Raw genomic sequence first — 15114 nt, forward strand, 5'->3', positions numbered from 1 at the left:
GCCAGATGCCACACTGGAGCTGGTGACGGAGCTGGTGCAGGCCCATCCTTGCACGCCACACAAGCCTGTGGCTGTCCCTTTAAGCCTCCCCCACACCCCTCGCCCCTCCTCACACCACACCAGCAGCTCATCCAGGGAGCTAAGTTTAGCTCCCTCCACTTCCAGTCTTGCCTCCAGGGACAGCCTGTGCTAGTGGGGCCCGCAAGGCTCTCTGAAGCCACCAGAGGCTTGCTTCGTAGCACGGAGGGCCTGACCTGGATCAGCGGTGCACTCCCCGGAGGGCGGGGGATCCTGCACACAGAGGTTTTTGGGGAAGGGGGACGGCACCCCTCTGACCGGACTCTTCCTCGCCCCAGCACAGTCTGGCCTCACGGTCGGGACAAGGGTGGCCCGGTCAGTCCCTCACGGTCCGTGACTCATCTGGAGACAGCTTGTTGTTTTGGGCCCAAAACAAGAACCTTTATTTTTTTATTTTTTATTTTTTTAATTTTTAAAAATTTTTTTTTTCAACGTTTTATTTATTTTTGGGACAGAGAGAGACAGAGCATGAACGGGGGAGGGGCAGAGAGAGAGGGAGACACAGAATCGGAAACAGGCTCCAGGCTCTGAGCCATCAGCCCAGAGCCCGACGCGGGGCTCGAACTCCTGGACTGCGAGATCGTGACCTGGCTGAAGTCGGACGCTTAACCGACTGCGCCACCCAGGCGCCCCCAAAACAAGAACCTTTAAACGGAGCCATGACACGACACGCACCTCACCGATCGGCTCCCTCTGCCACCTCGACCTCAGGTCGGGGTCCTTCGGAGAAAGCCTGTGTGCACCTGAGCTGACGGGACGTCCCCTCCATTCGGGACCAGAACCTGACCCGGAGCTGTCTCCAGGCCGGGTCAGACGCACACAGAGCAGGCCCTCAAACGGGACCTATGGTCTCCCTGAAGCCAGGCCTCTGGCCACACACGGTCCTAAGGACGGCGGACAGAATCTGGGACAGGATCTGAGGGACTACAGGGGGAAAACGCAGTCAACGCTTGTCAGCCGGCGTGACCCAGGCCGCGTGGCAGGAGCTCCCCTGCAGCCACTGGAGCGGCCCGCATCCTCTTCCGGAACCAGTACCAGCTAACCCAGGTGATCTCTACGGACAGAGACAACACCCGCTCCACAGCGGACTTGCTTCCAAACCAGCCTCTCACCCCGACACTCAGTGTATCTTCACTTGATTTGCAATTTGGCAACTAGTGATTGTCTTGTCATGTATGTGTGTGCACACACACACACACACTTGAATGTGATAAAAAAACAAACAAAAAACCGATCTCAGGAACAGGTGCCAGCACGGGCTACTGGAAAACAAAAAGACGATCAGCGTCGTTGTAACACAAGGCGGACACACAGCCGCTACATGTTTCGCATTCACGCCTTCGCACGCACCTTCCGATCTCGGGACAGCGCTGCTTCCAACCCTGCTCCCAGCCGCGTTTCCCCACCAGTCATACCGACAAACGCCAGAGCCCGGACCAAGGCGGCCCGTCCGGCTGCCCAGCAGTCCAGCCACGGCGGAGCTGACCACGGCCCGAGCCCCGTCCCGCACCCCAAGGGCCGCCTCTCCCGTCAGTCCCCCCGCACGGAGCTTGGTAGGCAGAGAAATCTGTGAACGTGCCCCCAATACCGACCCAAGACGCCAAAAGCTCTGGCTCTGGGGCTGAGGCGGTGGACAGAGTTCATTTCCAGGAGGAGTGAGACGGGCCGAGCAGGCGCCCGGCCAGGTGCCCCACCGGCACCGGATGGAGGATCACAGTGGGGCGTGCAGCCGGCTCACGGAGGCCGCTCCCTCGGCCGGATAACGGCACCGAACCGGCCCTGCGGTGCCAGGCGCTGCGCCACACACTTGACGCGCATTATCTCACTTAATCCAAACGGAGTTGTCCCCATTCTCCTGCTGGAAGAAACCAAAGCCCACAGGTTCACTTGCCCAAGGGGTCGAAACCGCCGCTCAGCTCAGAAGGCCGAGCTCTTAAGCCACACGCAAGGCCCTGACCAGAGACCGCGAGCCAAGTTTTATATTTAAGTCCCAACGTGCTTGCGAAAAATGAAATTAAAAAATCGGAACAAGGACAGTAGTCTCATTCGTCATATGACCTGACTGTCAAGGAGACAGGGCTCAGAGCAGCCAGACGACGAGGGGACAGACCATCTGGACCGGGCAGCACTCCGAGGCCAACCGCCTCCCCCTGGATGGCGGAGGGGAGCCGGGGCCAAGGGGTCAGGGTGCCCTTCGGAGGGATGTTTGCCGGCCTCCCCACCCCCTCGGCTCAACAAAGCCCGCCTCGGGCTCAACAAAAGGGAAAGAGGAGTGCTCAAAGCAGCCTTCCTCCTGCCAAAGCCTGACTCATCGGCCGTGCTCCAGCTTGGCTCTCCGAGCAAAAGGCCGGCTCTGCTCGTGGAGCCAACCAGAGCCGGGGCTGGCCCGGAGGAGAGGGAAGCAGGGCAGGAGGCCAAAGGCAGGGACGCCCCAGACGCTCGGGCCGGCGAGCCAGGGCTCTGGCTCCTCATAAAGGGCCCTTGTGCGTTAGGCCCGGGCCGCCAGGCCCTGTAGGCCTGGGGTCCGGGGGGCTGTGGGGCCGCTGGAGCACTGACTCGGCACCCATGCTCCACACGAACTCTGACCTTGTCCCACGAGAGACCAGACAGCTCTGAGGAGACGGACCACCGCCTCCAAAAGCCTCTCTCCTTCCATAATCGCTGGAAAAGTCTCTGCTGACAACATTTGCAGGATTTCACAAGGCCCCACCTCCACCACCAAAAGCCCAACACAACACAGCGTGGCAGAAATGCCAAAGGTAATTCCCCGGAGGAACGGACGCCCCACAGCGCGAGAGCCGAGCTGGGGGAGACCCGGATGCAATTCCTTGGCTGCAGCAGGCACGTCGGCACGCACCGCATCTGGCAGCAACCGGGCCGGGCTCCGGCACAGGGAGCCCACCAAGGGTTTCTTCCCTCGGCCGTGCCAGCCGTCTGAGTCAATGCTTCGCCTGGAAAAGCTCCCCGAACTCCCTCACCCTGGCCACAGCGCAGTTCTGTCCGCCGGGATGGAGTTCTGACACCCGTGTGTGAACTTGATTTTCGACTCTGCATGGCCCTATGATCTAAAGCTGGCTCGGGGCGCCTGGGTGGCTCAGTCGGTTAAGCATTCGACTTCGACTCAGGTCGTGATCTCATGGTTCATGGGTTTGAGCCCCGTGCTGGGCCCTGTGCTGACAGCTCGGAGCCTGGAGCCTGTTTCCGGTTCTGTGTCTCCTTCTGTCTCTGCCCCTCCCCTACTCGTGCTCTGTCTCACTCTCTCTCTCTCAAAAAAAAAAAAAAAAAAAAAAAAGGTTAAAATAAATAAATAAATAAATAAATAAAGCTAACTCAAAACAAACAGGAAGTATTCCGAAGTCTGAAATACCTAGAGAGAGCCATGTGAAGATTTACATTTTCCAGATAACATCATAAAGAATATTCTAGAAATAGGCAACTACTGGTGTCTTATTTACTGTTGGATTGTGCCACAGTACTTACAATTCTGGAACCCTCACTGACTGCTCTTAAATTTAACTTAAAAAAAAAATCACGTTAGTAAACCTTGAGAGAGAGGGGAAGAGAGGGGGAGAGAGAGAGAGAGAGAGAGGAGAGGGAGCTCTACCTTAAAAAAAAAGATGACCTTGTAAAACACACCAGGCTGAGCGAAATGATCTTTCTTTTGTTTCTGGTTTGTCACTAAGGGAGATAAATCAAAACAAAAAGAGCCTGTCAAAATGATCTGTAAAAGTAACATTCAGGTCAAGGCAAAAGATGAAAGTTTGTGTAATTACTTTTGTGAAACTGATCTGCTAAGCAATACAGAGATCAGACCTCAGTCGGTAGCTAAAGGTTCTGATCGATTCCCTTTTTTTTTCCTCTGCGGTGGAATATGGGCTGTGAACTAGCCGTGCCTTCAAGAACCAGGGCGAGAACTGGGACCTCACCAGCCAAGTGCCACCTACCAGAGTGTTCGCTTCACGGAACGCCCACGGATGCGCATAAACCCCAATTCAGGCTACTTTGGGGGGACCTCCTTAGAACAACAACGGGGGTTTGCTCAGGAACAGGGCCAGGGGAAACGTAAGCCACCCACAGCCTGAGCGCCTCCTGGACAAAGGGGACATTTGAAAGGTGTCAATAAAGGGCTTCTCCAAGCAACATGTTTTCCACCTCAAACGGAGAATTTTGCTTGACAGTTCCAAAAACATGTTTTTAAACCCAGTAAATAAAAGAGGGAATTGTAGGGATATTTCACCAAATCTTGCTTCACACATATTTTATCACATTCTGCACTGGAACTAGTACACGAAGTTCCTTTTAGGAACATTCACTGAGAAGACAAAATATAGATTTATTAAAGAAAAAAAGATGTATTAAAAAAAAAAAAAGGATCCCCTGCTCCAAACCAGAAAGCTGTTCCTGGTGATCAGCCTGAGTGGAGGCTGAGGTGAGCATTAGCGGCCGGCAGGGGTGGGGGGCGGGGAGGCCTTAGGGGGAAACTTGTCTGTCTGGTTCCCTGCTGCTGATCCCGAGTTCCACTGGGTTTCCTTGGAAAGGCTAACTCACACCTTGCTTTCACTCAAAGGATCATCAAATTCACCCTCTTCAAGAGATCCTGAATTCTTACCTTCGGTCAGATAAGAAGGGGGAAAAAAATTAAATACTGCTTATTGTAAAAAATCACATCCAGGGGCGCCTGGGTGGCTCAGTCTGTTGAGCTTTCGACTTCGGCTCAGGTCACGATCTCACGGTTGGTGAGTTGGAGCCCGGAGCCTGCTTCCGATTCTGTGTCTCCCTCTCTCTCTGCCCCTCCCCTCCCCACACTCCGCCTCTCTCAAAAATAAATAAACATTAAAAAAAATGAAAAAAAAAATCACATCCAAAGAGCAAACTTCAGTTCTCTTGTAGGCACCTTTCACACCGGTTTTCTTTTAAAACGCTGCAAAACAACGTCCACAGCAGCACCACGCTTAACAGCCCAACGGGCGAAGATTGCCCAAATGCTCATCACATGATGGGTGAGGAGACAAGACGTGGTTCGTCCACAGAACACTAGGCAGTGATGAAAGTGAAGACGGTGCTGGCCCAGACTGCAGTGCGAGTGAACCTCAGACGCTTCCTGTGGAATGAAAGAAGCCAGACACCAAGGCCACGTACTGCATGATTCCATTTCTAGGAAATAACCGGAAAACCTACAGAAGCAGGAGGAGGAAGAGGGGCTGCCTGGGGCCGAGGACTGGGGTTAGGCACGCACGGGCACGAGGGGCCTTACTGGGACGACGGGAGGGCCCTAAAACTGGTTCGTGGTGGCCACTGCGCAGCTTGGCGAATTCACTACAAGTCACTGAAAAGTACCGCTTAGAAAAAGCTGCCCCAAGAGAAAAAAAGTTTCCATAAAACCAAGTTATTTACTCAAGAATGCTCCTGGTGTTGCTCACACTGAGAATTAATCATCTCCATTTAATAACTCGTAAGCAGTTCAGGTCTATTTCAGGAGCTGTTTCAGACGCTCACAATTTTCACGGCGGGTAAAGCTCCAATTATAGCTGGTTATGGGGCTGTTTTCATCTTTATTAAACCACCATCATTTAACAAAACAGCAGCAGGAAGTTCAACAGACCCCGGGTACCAATTAAAAGGATGCCAAGTTAATAACCCTACAGGCTTCTGCAAGTTCCCCTCACAGGGCCACGCCCGGCCCTCATCTGAGCCGGGCACACAGGGACAGCAGGTGGCAGGAGCTTGGGGACAGTGCGGGCTCCCTGTGCTGATAGAGAGTTCTGGCCTCTTGGAAGCCCCTAGAAAAGCAAGGCAGAAGCCACTTTTTTGGTTCGGTGTAGCTTCTCATCTGGGGGTTCATTTGCAAAGTGCATCGTCTCCAACAGCACCCACCTCACTGAGGAGCGCTGGGGCGGCGGGGGGGGGGCCAACCACACGCCATCCTCCTGCAGGACGGGCGTGGACACGCACTGCCAGGCGAGCTGTGTGGTTTGCACGTCCTTCTCATTTATTTACCACCAAAATCCTTTCTCATGTGAGGCTAAAAGTCTATCCTCTTTTCGGTATTAGGGGGGAAAAAGCCCTCTTTACAGCATGTCCTTATGAAAGAAGGAGACAGATCATTAGCTTTATAATTCACTAAAAATGTTGCAGCACCTGCTGGAGCTGTATCAGGACGCGTGTGTCTTACAACGTTGAGGGAGAGAGATGGAAAGGATTAAAAAAAAGAAAAAAGCATTCAGAAAACAAATGTATGACAAAGAGTGAGAAAGAAGGCAGGGCAGGGAGGGGGAGAGGTGAAGGGAGGGACCTGTTCGGCAAAGGAGCCCTGGTCAGGCCGACTGCAGTTCTCGCAACGCCTCCCGAGACTTCTACAAGTTTGAAATGATCTGAAAACAGGAGTTTAAAAAGCTCACAATGGGAGACGCTTCGCACTTGTGAAGAAGACGGCACAGATGCTACCCGAGGACGGTGGGTGACACTACTTGAAAAAGCCGGCCCAGCAGACGCCTACTCGGAGCGTGTCGAGAAATTCCTTCACAGATACGAAGGGGGGACGGTGCCCCCTCTGCAGAAGGGCTGCCTCAGGGACTCCCCATAGAACACATCGCGTCTGCTTACGCATACTCAACGGTCCTACAAAGATGCCCTGGGAGGAGTCCAGGGCTCTGTGCCTTTTCTAGAAGTCTCCGGAGGCTGCTGCGCCAGGATCTCCTCCGGTTTACTATTCACGGAGATGTGCGTCTTCTGTTCCTGGGGATCAGCTGACCAGCTTTCGGTCGAGATTCTGTGTGAAGCGTATCTGTTCAATTATTTGAAACCTCCGAACCAAGGTGGAGCTCAGCTTGTCCTCAGAATCCAGGCTTCTCTAGGTCTCGTCTGGGTAGCAAGGGTTACTTTGTTTCTAAGATATAAATTAATTATTTCCTCTACCACAGCTTAAGGATCCACAATCATACTTTCACTTGACTTAATGCTACAGTGTTTCCTCTCAAATATTTGGCTAAAATCTTAACTTAAAAACATTCATAAGACTTCAATTGTAATATTCTTAGCAGAGGGAAAGAAACCAAAACCATTTCTAACCCGGAGCGAAGCAGCTAGTTTAATCAAGGCCACCGTCCTCCTCCGAGCTGGGGCTGCACCACAACAGGTTTGCATTTCCAGGCTTCTCTGCAAGCGGAGGGGAGCTGAATACTGGCACCCCACCCCCCCAGCAGTTTTCGCCCCAGCTGGGTGCTACGCAGCGTCTGGAGGGCCTCCGGTCCCCCCAGCGTGTGCCAGGGGATCCTGAAGGGAATGCAGAGATTAATTTCAGCTGGACTTGCTCTTCTCAATCCTCTTAGCGCAAGAAGGCCTTGGAGACTTAAGGAAGCATTCGTTATTTAAAATGCTTCTGTTGGGGTGCCTGGGTGGCTCAGTCGGTTGAGCATCCAGCTTTGGCTCAGGTCGTGATCTCGCGGTTCGTGGGTTCGAGCCCCGCGTCAGGCTCTGTGCTGACAGCTCAGAGCCTGAAGCCTCCTTCAGATTCTGTGCCGCCTCCCTCTCTCTCTGCCCCTCCCCTGCTCATGCTCTGTCTCTATCTCTCAAGAATAAATCAACTTAAAAAAAAAAATGCCTCTGCTGAGGCTGGGTGCACAAAGTGTTGAGGTGGGCCTGCTGCATCTGTATACAAAATAACCATCTGTATCCCGAGGAAAATGAGGAGCCTTCCTGAAGGGAAAGGGCGCACAACCCCCGGGACCCCAACTAACTTTCCCCCAGATTTTCACCCTTGACGTTTATAATCACTTTTGTTGAAGGTAAGGGGAGAGTCACAATTTGGTCAACAAGAGGAGGTTCTGTCGAATGAACGGGCAGGGGGTAGCGGGGACCCTCTAAATCTGAGAACTCACTTGTGAATGTTGGGACCCAAAGATTCAATTAAAGGTGTGGAAAATGAGCGACAACCAGCAGGCAGGTCCGTATCCTGTGTGTCTCCCCCGCAAAGTACTGTTCGCTCTGACTACCACACGCACCTACTTTTTTTTTTTTTATAATTGTGAAAAATTTACCATCGTAAAGATTTTTAAGGGTACAGTTCAGCAGGGTTAAGTGTAGTCACATAGTCATGAAACGATCTCCAGAATTTTTTCATCTTGAAAATGTGGAAGTTGAACTATTAAACAGTCGCTGCCCGGCCCCCCAGGGAGCACGATCCCACTTTCTGGCCTGATGAAGCCACCCGAGACACCGCACGTAAGTGTAATTATACCACAGTGGTCTCTGTGCCCGGCTTACCTGACCTACGTAATGTCCTCAGGGTTCATCCGTGCTGTAGCGTGGGGACGGCGATTCCTTCCTTTCGAAGGTGAGTCCTACTCCGCTGTGTGCAGACAGCACGTTTATTCATCCATCCGTCTGTGGGCACTGGGCAGTCTCCACCTCTTGGCTACTGGGGACGACGCAGCCGTGAACACGGGTGTGCGAGCACCTGTCTGTGCCCCAGCGCTCAGCTCTCTTCTACTTAAGTGGAAATCGCTGGATCCCGTGCTAGTTGTTTTACGTTTTCTGACGCGCCTCTGTTTCAGTAGCAGCTGCGCTGTTTCACAACCTCCAACAGGGCACCAGGTCTCCATTTCTTCACGTCCTCACCCACACGTGTTGTCGGCTGGCTTTGTGACAGCGGCCATCCTGCGAGGTGCGAGGGGGTATCTCAACGTGGTTCCAATTTCTAGGTCTGTGAGCATTACCGATGCTGAGCACCTCTTCCTACAGTGTTGACCGCTTTCGTGTATCATCTTGGGAGCCAGATTTATTTGGATCCTTTGTCCTTTGTTCAACAGGGTGATTTTCTTGTTGCTGAGTTGTAGGAGTGTTCAAAAACCACATTCGGGATATAACTCCTCATCGGATATAGGACTTGCAAACATTTTCTCCCATTCCACAGGCTGCCTTTTCATTCTGTTGGCCGTGGGTCCTCTGATGACAAGGATGTAGTTCTCTTCCTGTATGCTTTCAGGGTCCTAGTCACAAAATCATCGCCAAGTCCGGGGTCATGAAGCTTTTCCCCCGGCTTTCTTCTAAGGGTTGTACAGTCCTGAGTCTTAGGGTTAGGGTAGGTCTGTAGCCCATGTGGAGCTAAGTTTCGTATGTGGTGTAAGGGCCTGCATTAAAAAACCAGCTCTAATGATAGCATTCCACCGAACACAGGTATAAAACTTTTTTGCGTGACCCTGTCAATAGCCGTTTGGGATATTTCCAGCGTTTTGTTGTTGTTCCCCATGATGACACAAATATCCTTTACAGAAGCCCCTCACAGACATGAGGGGCAATACTTGGCAGTTTCCGAGGAGCCAAAATTAACTTTTGACTGGCTTGCTTCAAATTTTGCATTTTACCCCTTCACGTTGTGTATGGCAACCCTTACTTTGGAATCCTCAGGACCAGACAGATGTATTTTGGAACTCAGAAATTTTCAGATTTGGGGAAGTAATATGGTACCGATGCCGTATGTTACAGGATATCCCCAGTTGGGAACAATGGGTATGTACGTATACCCTAATATACATAATATATCCACAATATAGGGTATATTATAGGGAACTTATAATCAAATATGCTAATACGTGCGTAGTAACACACAGATATAAGTAACACACACACACACACACACACACACACACACACACACACACACACACACACGAATATTTAAGACCAGTGGGGAGGTAGGCTCCTGAGGACGGCTCAAAATGGAAATATCTGCGAGTCTCCTGAGATCTGCCCTTAAAAATCATGGATAGAAGATACAGGGAAAAAAAAGATAAGAATCATACCAAATGTGAATAGTGATCATTCCTTTCCTCTTCCACAACTGTTACAATGCAATTATAAAAAAATAAAAAAAAATTTCCTTCATTTCTAAAACTAGCTAGCCAATGAATACATTGTCAGGGTACAAAAACATTACAATGCAGCTGAAGGAGGCTCACATTCGTCCCACAACAGTTATCCACGTCTATCACTCTGGCCCATATTCTTCCAGACCTCTGTCTCTATTCAGGGCACAGATGTCGGGGTAGAAACTTAAAGTTTCAGGACTGGTTTGCCTTCACATCAACGGAATCAAACGCTGCGCATCATTTTTCAAGTCGGATTCTACCAGGTCTCAGAGTTACGCGGAGCTTCCCCCCTCCTCACAACCACCCCGGATTCTCGAGGATGACGTGTTACAGAGGGCTACCCGTGGATGTTTACATAGTTACAATTTCTGCTACCACCACCACCGCCGCCACAGGAACCGTCTGCACACACGCGGCTCCTGGAACACTGTGTCTGTTAGCGGTGTTCCTACAGACAGAACTGCCGGGCCAGAGTAGACACGTGTACATTTCTAAGAGCTCTGGCAAATGGCCTCGCCAAAGGGTTCTACCAATATATATCCCAACGAACAAAGGCGGAAGGTATCTATTTTCCCATGGCCTCACCACACTGGATATTAGCAGCAATCCAATTTCCTTTTCTTCTCCCCCCCCCCCCCTCCGCAGTGTGATGGGTGAAAAGTGGTATTTGTTACTTTTTAAGTCCGAGTTTTGTCCTGATCACTGGGGGCGTGAGCATTAGGCACTTTTTCATCCTTGGAGAAAAGCCAAAAACTTTATAAGAAGTCATGATAAAAACAGATCATGATAACATGCAGAGATGAGATGAGATTCAACATCAACCACAGATCAGCTTAGCATTTTGAGGAAAATGAACTATGTGGTGGACATTAGTAAACTGCACAGATAGTCACACCTAAGTGTAAAATGGAGGACTTTACTCAAGTTCACTGCCATATTCTACACAGGAAAGCCATTTGCCCCACTTTGCTCCAGAGAGCCCCATTTCAAGCTTAGTGCCCTGGTAAAATTATTAGCAGTCCCCCCGCCGCCCCCAAATGCCCTGATTGGTGTCATCAAGTTACACAAACTGCACATTTACACACACTGTGGCTCCACAGGCACAGGGCCCAGCAGGTCCCCTGGAACTGGCATCACGTGTCACTGCGAGACCTCACCAAGTACTGACAGCTAATGGGATCGTGTGTCCGCAACTCCGTTTTTCCAGCAGGATTATTACAAGTCAGAGTTATGGCAGCCATAATTTGTTCCCTGGCTGTTGAGTGCTTCCACGCCAAGCTATTAGGCAGCATTTTGCCAGTGTTTTAAGACTGTGTGAACGCTGGGGCGCCCAGGTGGCTCAGTCGGTTAAGCGTCCGACTTCGGCTCAGGTCATGATCTCACAGCTCATGAGTTCGAGCCCCGTGTCGGGCTCTGTGCTGACAGCTCGGAGCCTGGAGCCTGCTTCGGATTCTATGTCTCTGTCTCTCTCTGACCCTAACCCACGTGCATTCTGTCTCTGTCTCAAAAATAAACAAACGTGAAAAAAAGATAATAATAAAAAAAGACCATATGAACGTGGACCTTGTAAGCACTTGGCTCCGGTATTTCCTGCCACGGCAAATGCACGAGGAATACGATTAGGGAATCAAGCGATTAAAATCGAAGGAAAGAGCCTGAGGTACAGAGCTCAGGAACCCTCAGCACGTACCCTGCATTTCATTCAGCCTTCCAGACAAGCGAACAGCGACATCCCGTGTGTCTGAAGTTGCAAAGGGACAACCAAGTCCATGGTAGGCTGGGGGTTAATTAACTACACTGCATGAGGTAGGCACACTGCTGGATGACCTATTTCTCTATCCCTCCCTTATCCTGTCATCTCTTCTAATAAAATTTTTCTGCCTTCTACGTTTGGGAGACATGGGCTGCCTCTCCTTTCCATAAAAGGCTAAAAAAAAAAAAAAAAAAAAAAAAAAAAGCCCAGATAAATTTTTCTAACGGTGCCAATGGGACTTCTGTGCCGCACTGTCCACTCCAAGGACACAGTTCTATGGCAGTCGTCAGGACATCAGTCCAGGAGGAGAACCAAGCAGCTAGCTCGGTAAACACTCTACAGGCTAATCCTGCTGGCACGTTTTACACAGCAGACGGAAACTCGGAAAGTGCTAAATAAATCTCAGTCTTCAAACAATTACACTTAAACGTCCTATTTAAGTCACAGAGCACAATGCAGCTGCCTTCGGGGACGTTATCAGGATCAACCCAGTGTAGGGAGGAGACGGTGGCGGAGTGGGGCACTCGGAGGCCTCAGAAGACCCTGGCCCTGCGGTAAAGGGAAGAAACTTCCGGAATGGCAGTGGAGACTAAGAAGATTGCTTTTCCCAGGGAGCTCTTCAGGAGAGCTGGTCTTTTCCTTCCCCTCTCAACCGTCAAGGCAGGTAGATCCCAGGCCTCGTGGAAGTGAACGGGTAAACAAAGACAGTGACATTCAAAAAAGCCTCTGTTCAATGAGTTACTTTCACAGGGCAGCAGGAATTAACAGCATAATCTCTTTGTGAAAGAAAGAGCTTGAGGCCTAATTGGCATGTGCGAAAAGACACATACTCAAGGGGACAATCTGATAACCTGTGACGGGCACGTCCCTGGGGGACCATAGCGGCAAATCAAGGAAGGTACATCCCCCCCCCCCCCCCCCAAGGTCTCCGCGTGTCCCCTTTTTCCTGTGCTCTCTTCCTGTCCCCAGCCAACACCGATCCGCTTCTGTCACTCTCACTCTACGTTTCTGGAATTTTACATAAATAAACCATATAGCGTGGACTGTGTGGCTCCCTCGTGCGGCATAATCCTGCTCACGTTTGTCCACACGGTTGTCCGCGTCAGTACTCTGTTCCCCTCACGGCGGAGGGGCAGTCCCCTAGATGGATATGCCTGAATTGGTCACCAGTCATCTGTCGAGGGACAAGTTAGCAGTCGGCAGCTACGACAAATAAAGCTTCTCCGAACACCCGTGTGCAAGTCTTTGCCGGGACACATATTTGCATTTCTGTTCGACAAATACCCAGGGGTAGAGTGGCTAGCTCACAGAGGCCGACTTTTAATGACACGCCCTATGCTTTTCCAAGGCAGGAGTTCCAGGCGACACTGCCACCAGACCAACCCACCCGCCCCATGTCACCACTCTGTCGGGTCAGCCCTTCCAAGTGTAGCCTCTAGGAGGGTGCAGGGACCCCTTGCTGTGGTTTCCATTTAGGTACAGACGACGTATGGACCCAATCTTTCATGCACTTGATTCGCCCTCTTCGCCCCTTCACATCTTTTGTTCATTAAAAAATTTGGGGTAAGTAACGTGTTCTCTTATTACTGAGTTTTATGAGTTCTTGGGGTGCCTGGGTGGCCCAGTCAGTTAAGCGTCCGACTTCAGCTCAGGTCATTATCTTATGGTTTGGGTTCAAACCCCGGCATCGGGTCTGTGCTGATAGCTGGGAGCCTGGAGCCTGCTTTGGATTCTGTGTCTCCCTCTCTCTGTCCCTCCCCTACTCATGCCCCCCACCCTCAAAAATGAATAAACATTAAACAAAAAAGAGTTCTTTATATATTCTAGATACAAATCCTTTTACATAATTGCAAATATTTAATTTTCATTCTCGTAGAGGGGTCTTTCAAAATTTTAATTTCTGGACCTTGATTTAAGTAAGTTAAAGTAAAAAAAAAAACAAAATTTAAATGCTGGATTCTCTCTTACATCTCACGGAGCCATTTGTCTGTCATTATGCCAATCCTATGCTGTCTTGTTTTTTTTTTTAATTATTTATTCTTGAGCGAGAGACAGAGCACGAATATGAGCAGGGGAGCAGCAGAGAGAGAAAGAGACACAGAATCCGAAGCAGGCTCCAGGCTCCGAGCTGTCAGCACAGAGCCCGATGTGAAGCTCGAACTCACAAACCGTGAGATCATGACCTGAGCCGAAGTCGGACGCTTAACCGACTGAGCCACCCAGGTGCCCCATAGGCTGTCTTAATTACTACAGATTTATAGTAAGTCCTGAAATCAGGTAGTGGTGTATTCTTTGTTATTCTTTTACAAAGTTGTTGTGGCTACTCTTGATTCTTTGCATTTCCATATACGTTTCAGAATCAAATAGTCAATTTCTACAAAAAGCCTGCTAGGATTCTGACAGGGATTCTATTTAACCTTTAGATCAATTAGGGGAGAACAGACATATTGACGTATTGAGTCTTCTGACTCCTGTACATGGTATATCCTTCTGTTTATTTAGGTCTTCTATTTACCTAGCATTCACACATCTATTTCTTTAGATCTCAGCTATGTTTTTGTTAGTTTTCAGTAAATTTCAAGATTTTGCACAGCTTTTATTAAATTTAACCGCAAGTAGTTCAGATTTTTGATGCTATTGTAAAGGCTATGTTTATGCCAATTTTTGATTATTCACTGCAAATACATTAAAATACAATTGTTTTAAAGACTTAAATTGAGAAGAAGGTATGGTTTGCCCTTACACCTGGTGCCCCCAAACACCCACCATCTCCCTGATCAACATCATTCACGAGAATGGACCTTTTATTTTTAAACCAAGGATGAACCTACACCAACACATGACCACCCGAAGTCCATGGTTTACCTTCGGGCTCACTTTTGGTGGTGCACCTTGTAGGTGTTGGGACAGAAGTATAATAACATCTTTCTATAATATAACTGCACACGGAGCATTTCTACCATTTTAGGAAATCCTTGTGCCTGTCTACTCATCGCCCTTACCACGTGCCAGCCGCGATTTTTATTGTTTCCTATTTCTGCCTCTTCCAGAATGTCACATGGATGCAACCCTACGGTACGGAGCCTTTCCACACGGTTTCTTTCACTTAGCAATAGGTATCTAATGTGCCTCATGTCTGCTCATGGCTCCACAGCTCATTTCTTTTATTCAAAAAAGTTCTTTTTGTGCCCACTGTGGGGACAGGGTGTGCCCAGCTCGCCTTGGACACCAGGCACTTCTCCTCCCTTCTTCTCTCCTCAAAGGCTCCAAAGCTCCTTTCTTGTTCGAGTTGAAGAATACTGCACTGTCTGGATGGACTAGAGTTTAGTAATTCATTCACCTACTGAAAGACATCTTAGTTGTTACACTTAGTTGTAAGTTTTGGCAGTTACAAATAAAGCTGCTATAAATATCCAT

The 15114-nt window shown here is 49.8% G+C and overlaps 1 protein-coding gene and 1 long non-coding RNA gene across 2 annotated transcripts in view; one reads left to right on the forward strand and one right to left on the reverse strand.

Moving 5' to 3' along the window:
• GNA12 (G protein subunit alpha 12) overlaps nt 1–15114 on the reverse strand; it is a 134878-nt gene that overhangs the window by 18056 nt on the left and 101708 nt on the right. The window lies entirely within an intron of this gene.
• LOC121017514 (uncharacterized) lies at nt 1101–4218 on the forward strand. The gene is made up of 2 exons (XR_005784790.1): nt 1101–2837; nt 3966–4218. It is a non-coding gene; the product is annotated as an uncharacterized LOC121017514 (long non-coding RNA).

The sequence above is a fragment of the Herpailurus yagouaroundi genome, unplaced genomic scaffold, assembly GCF_014898765.1.
Source record: "Herpailurus yagouaroundi ecotype Mexico unplaced genomic scaffold, PumYag 216, whole genome shotgun sequence".
In the NCBI taxonomy this organism is placed as follows: domain Eukaryota; kingdom Metazoa; phylum Chordata; class Mammalia; order Carnivora; family Felidae; genus Herpailurus; species Herpailurus yagouaroundi.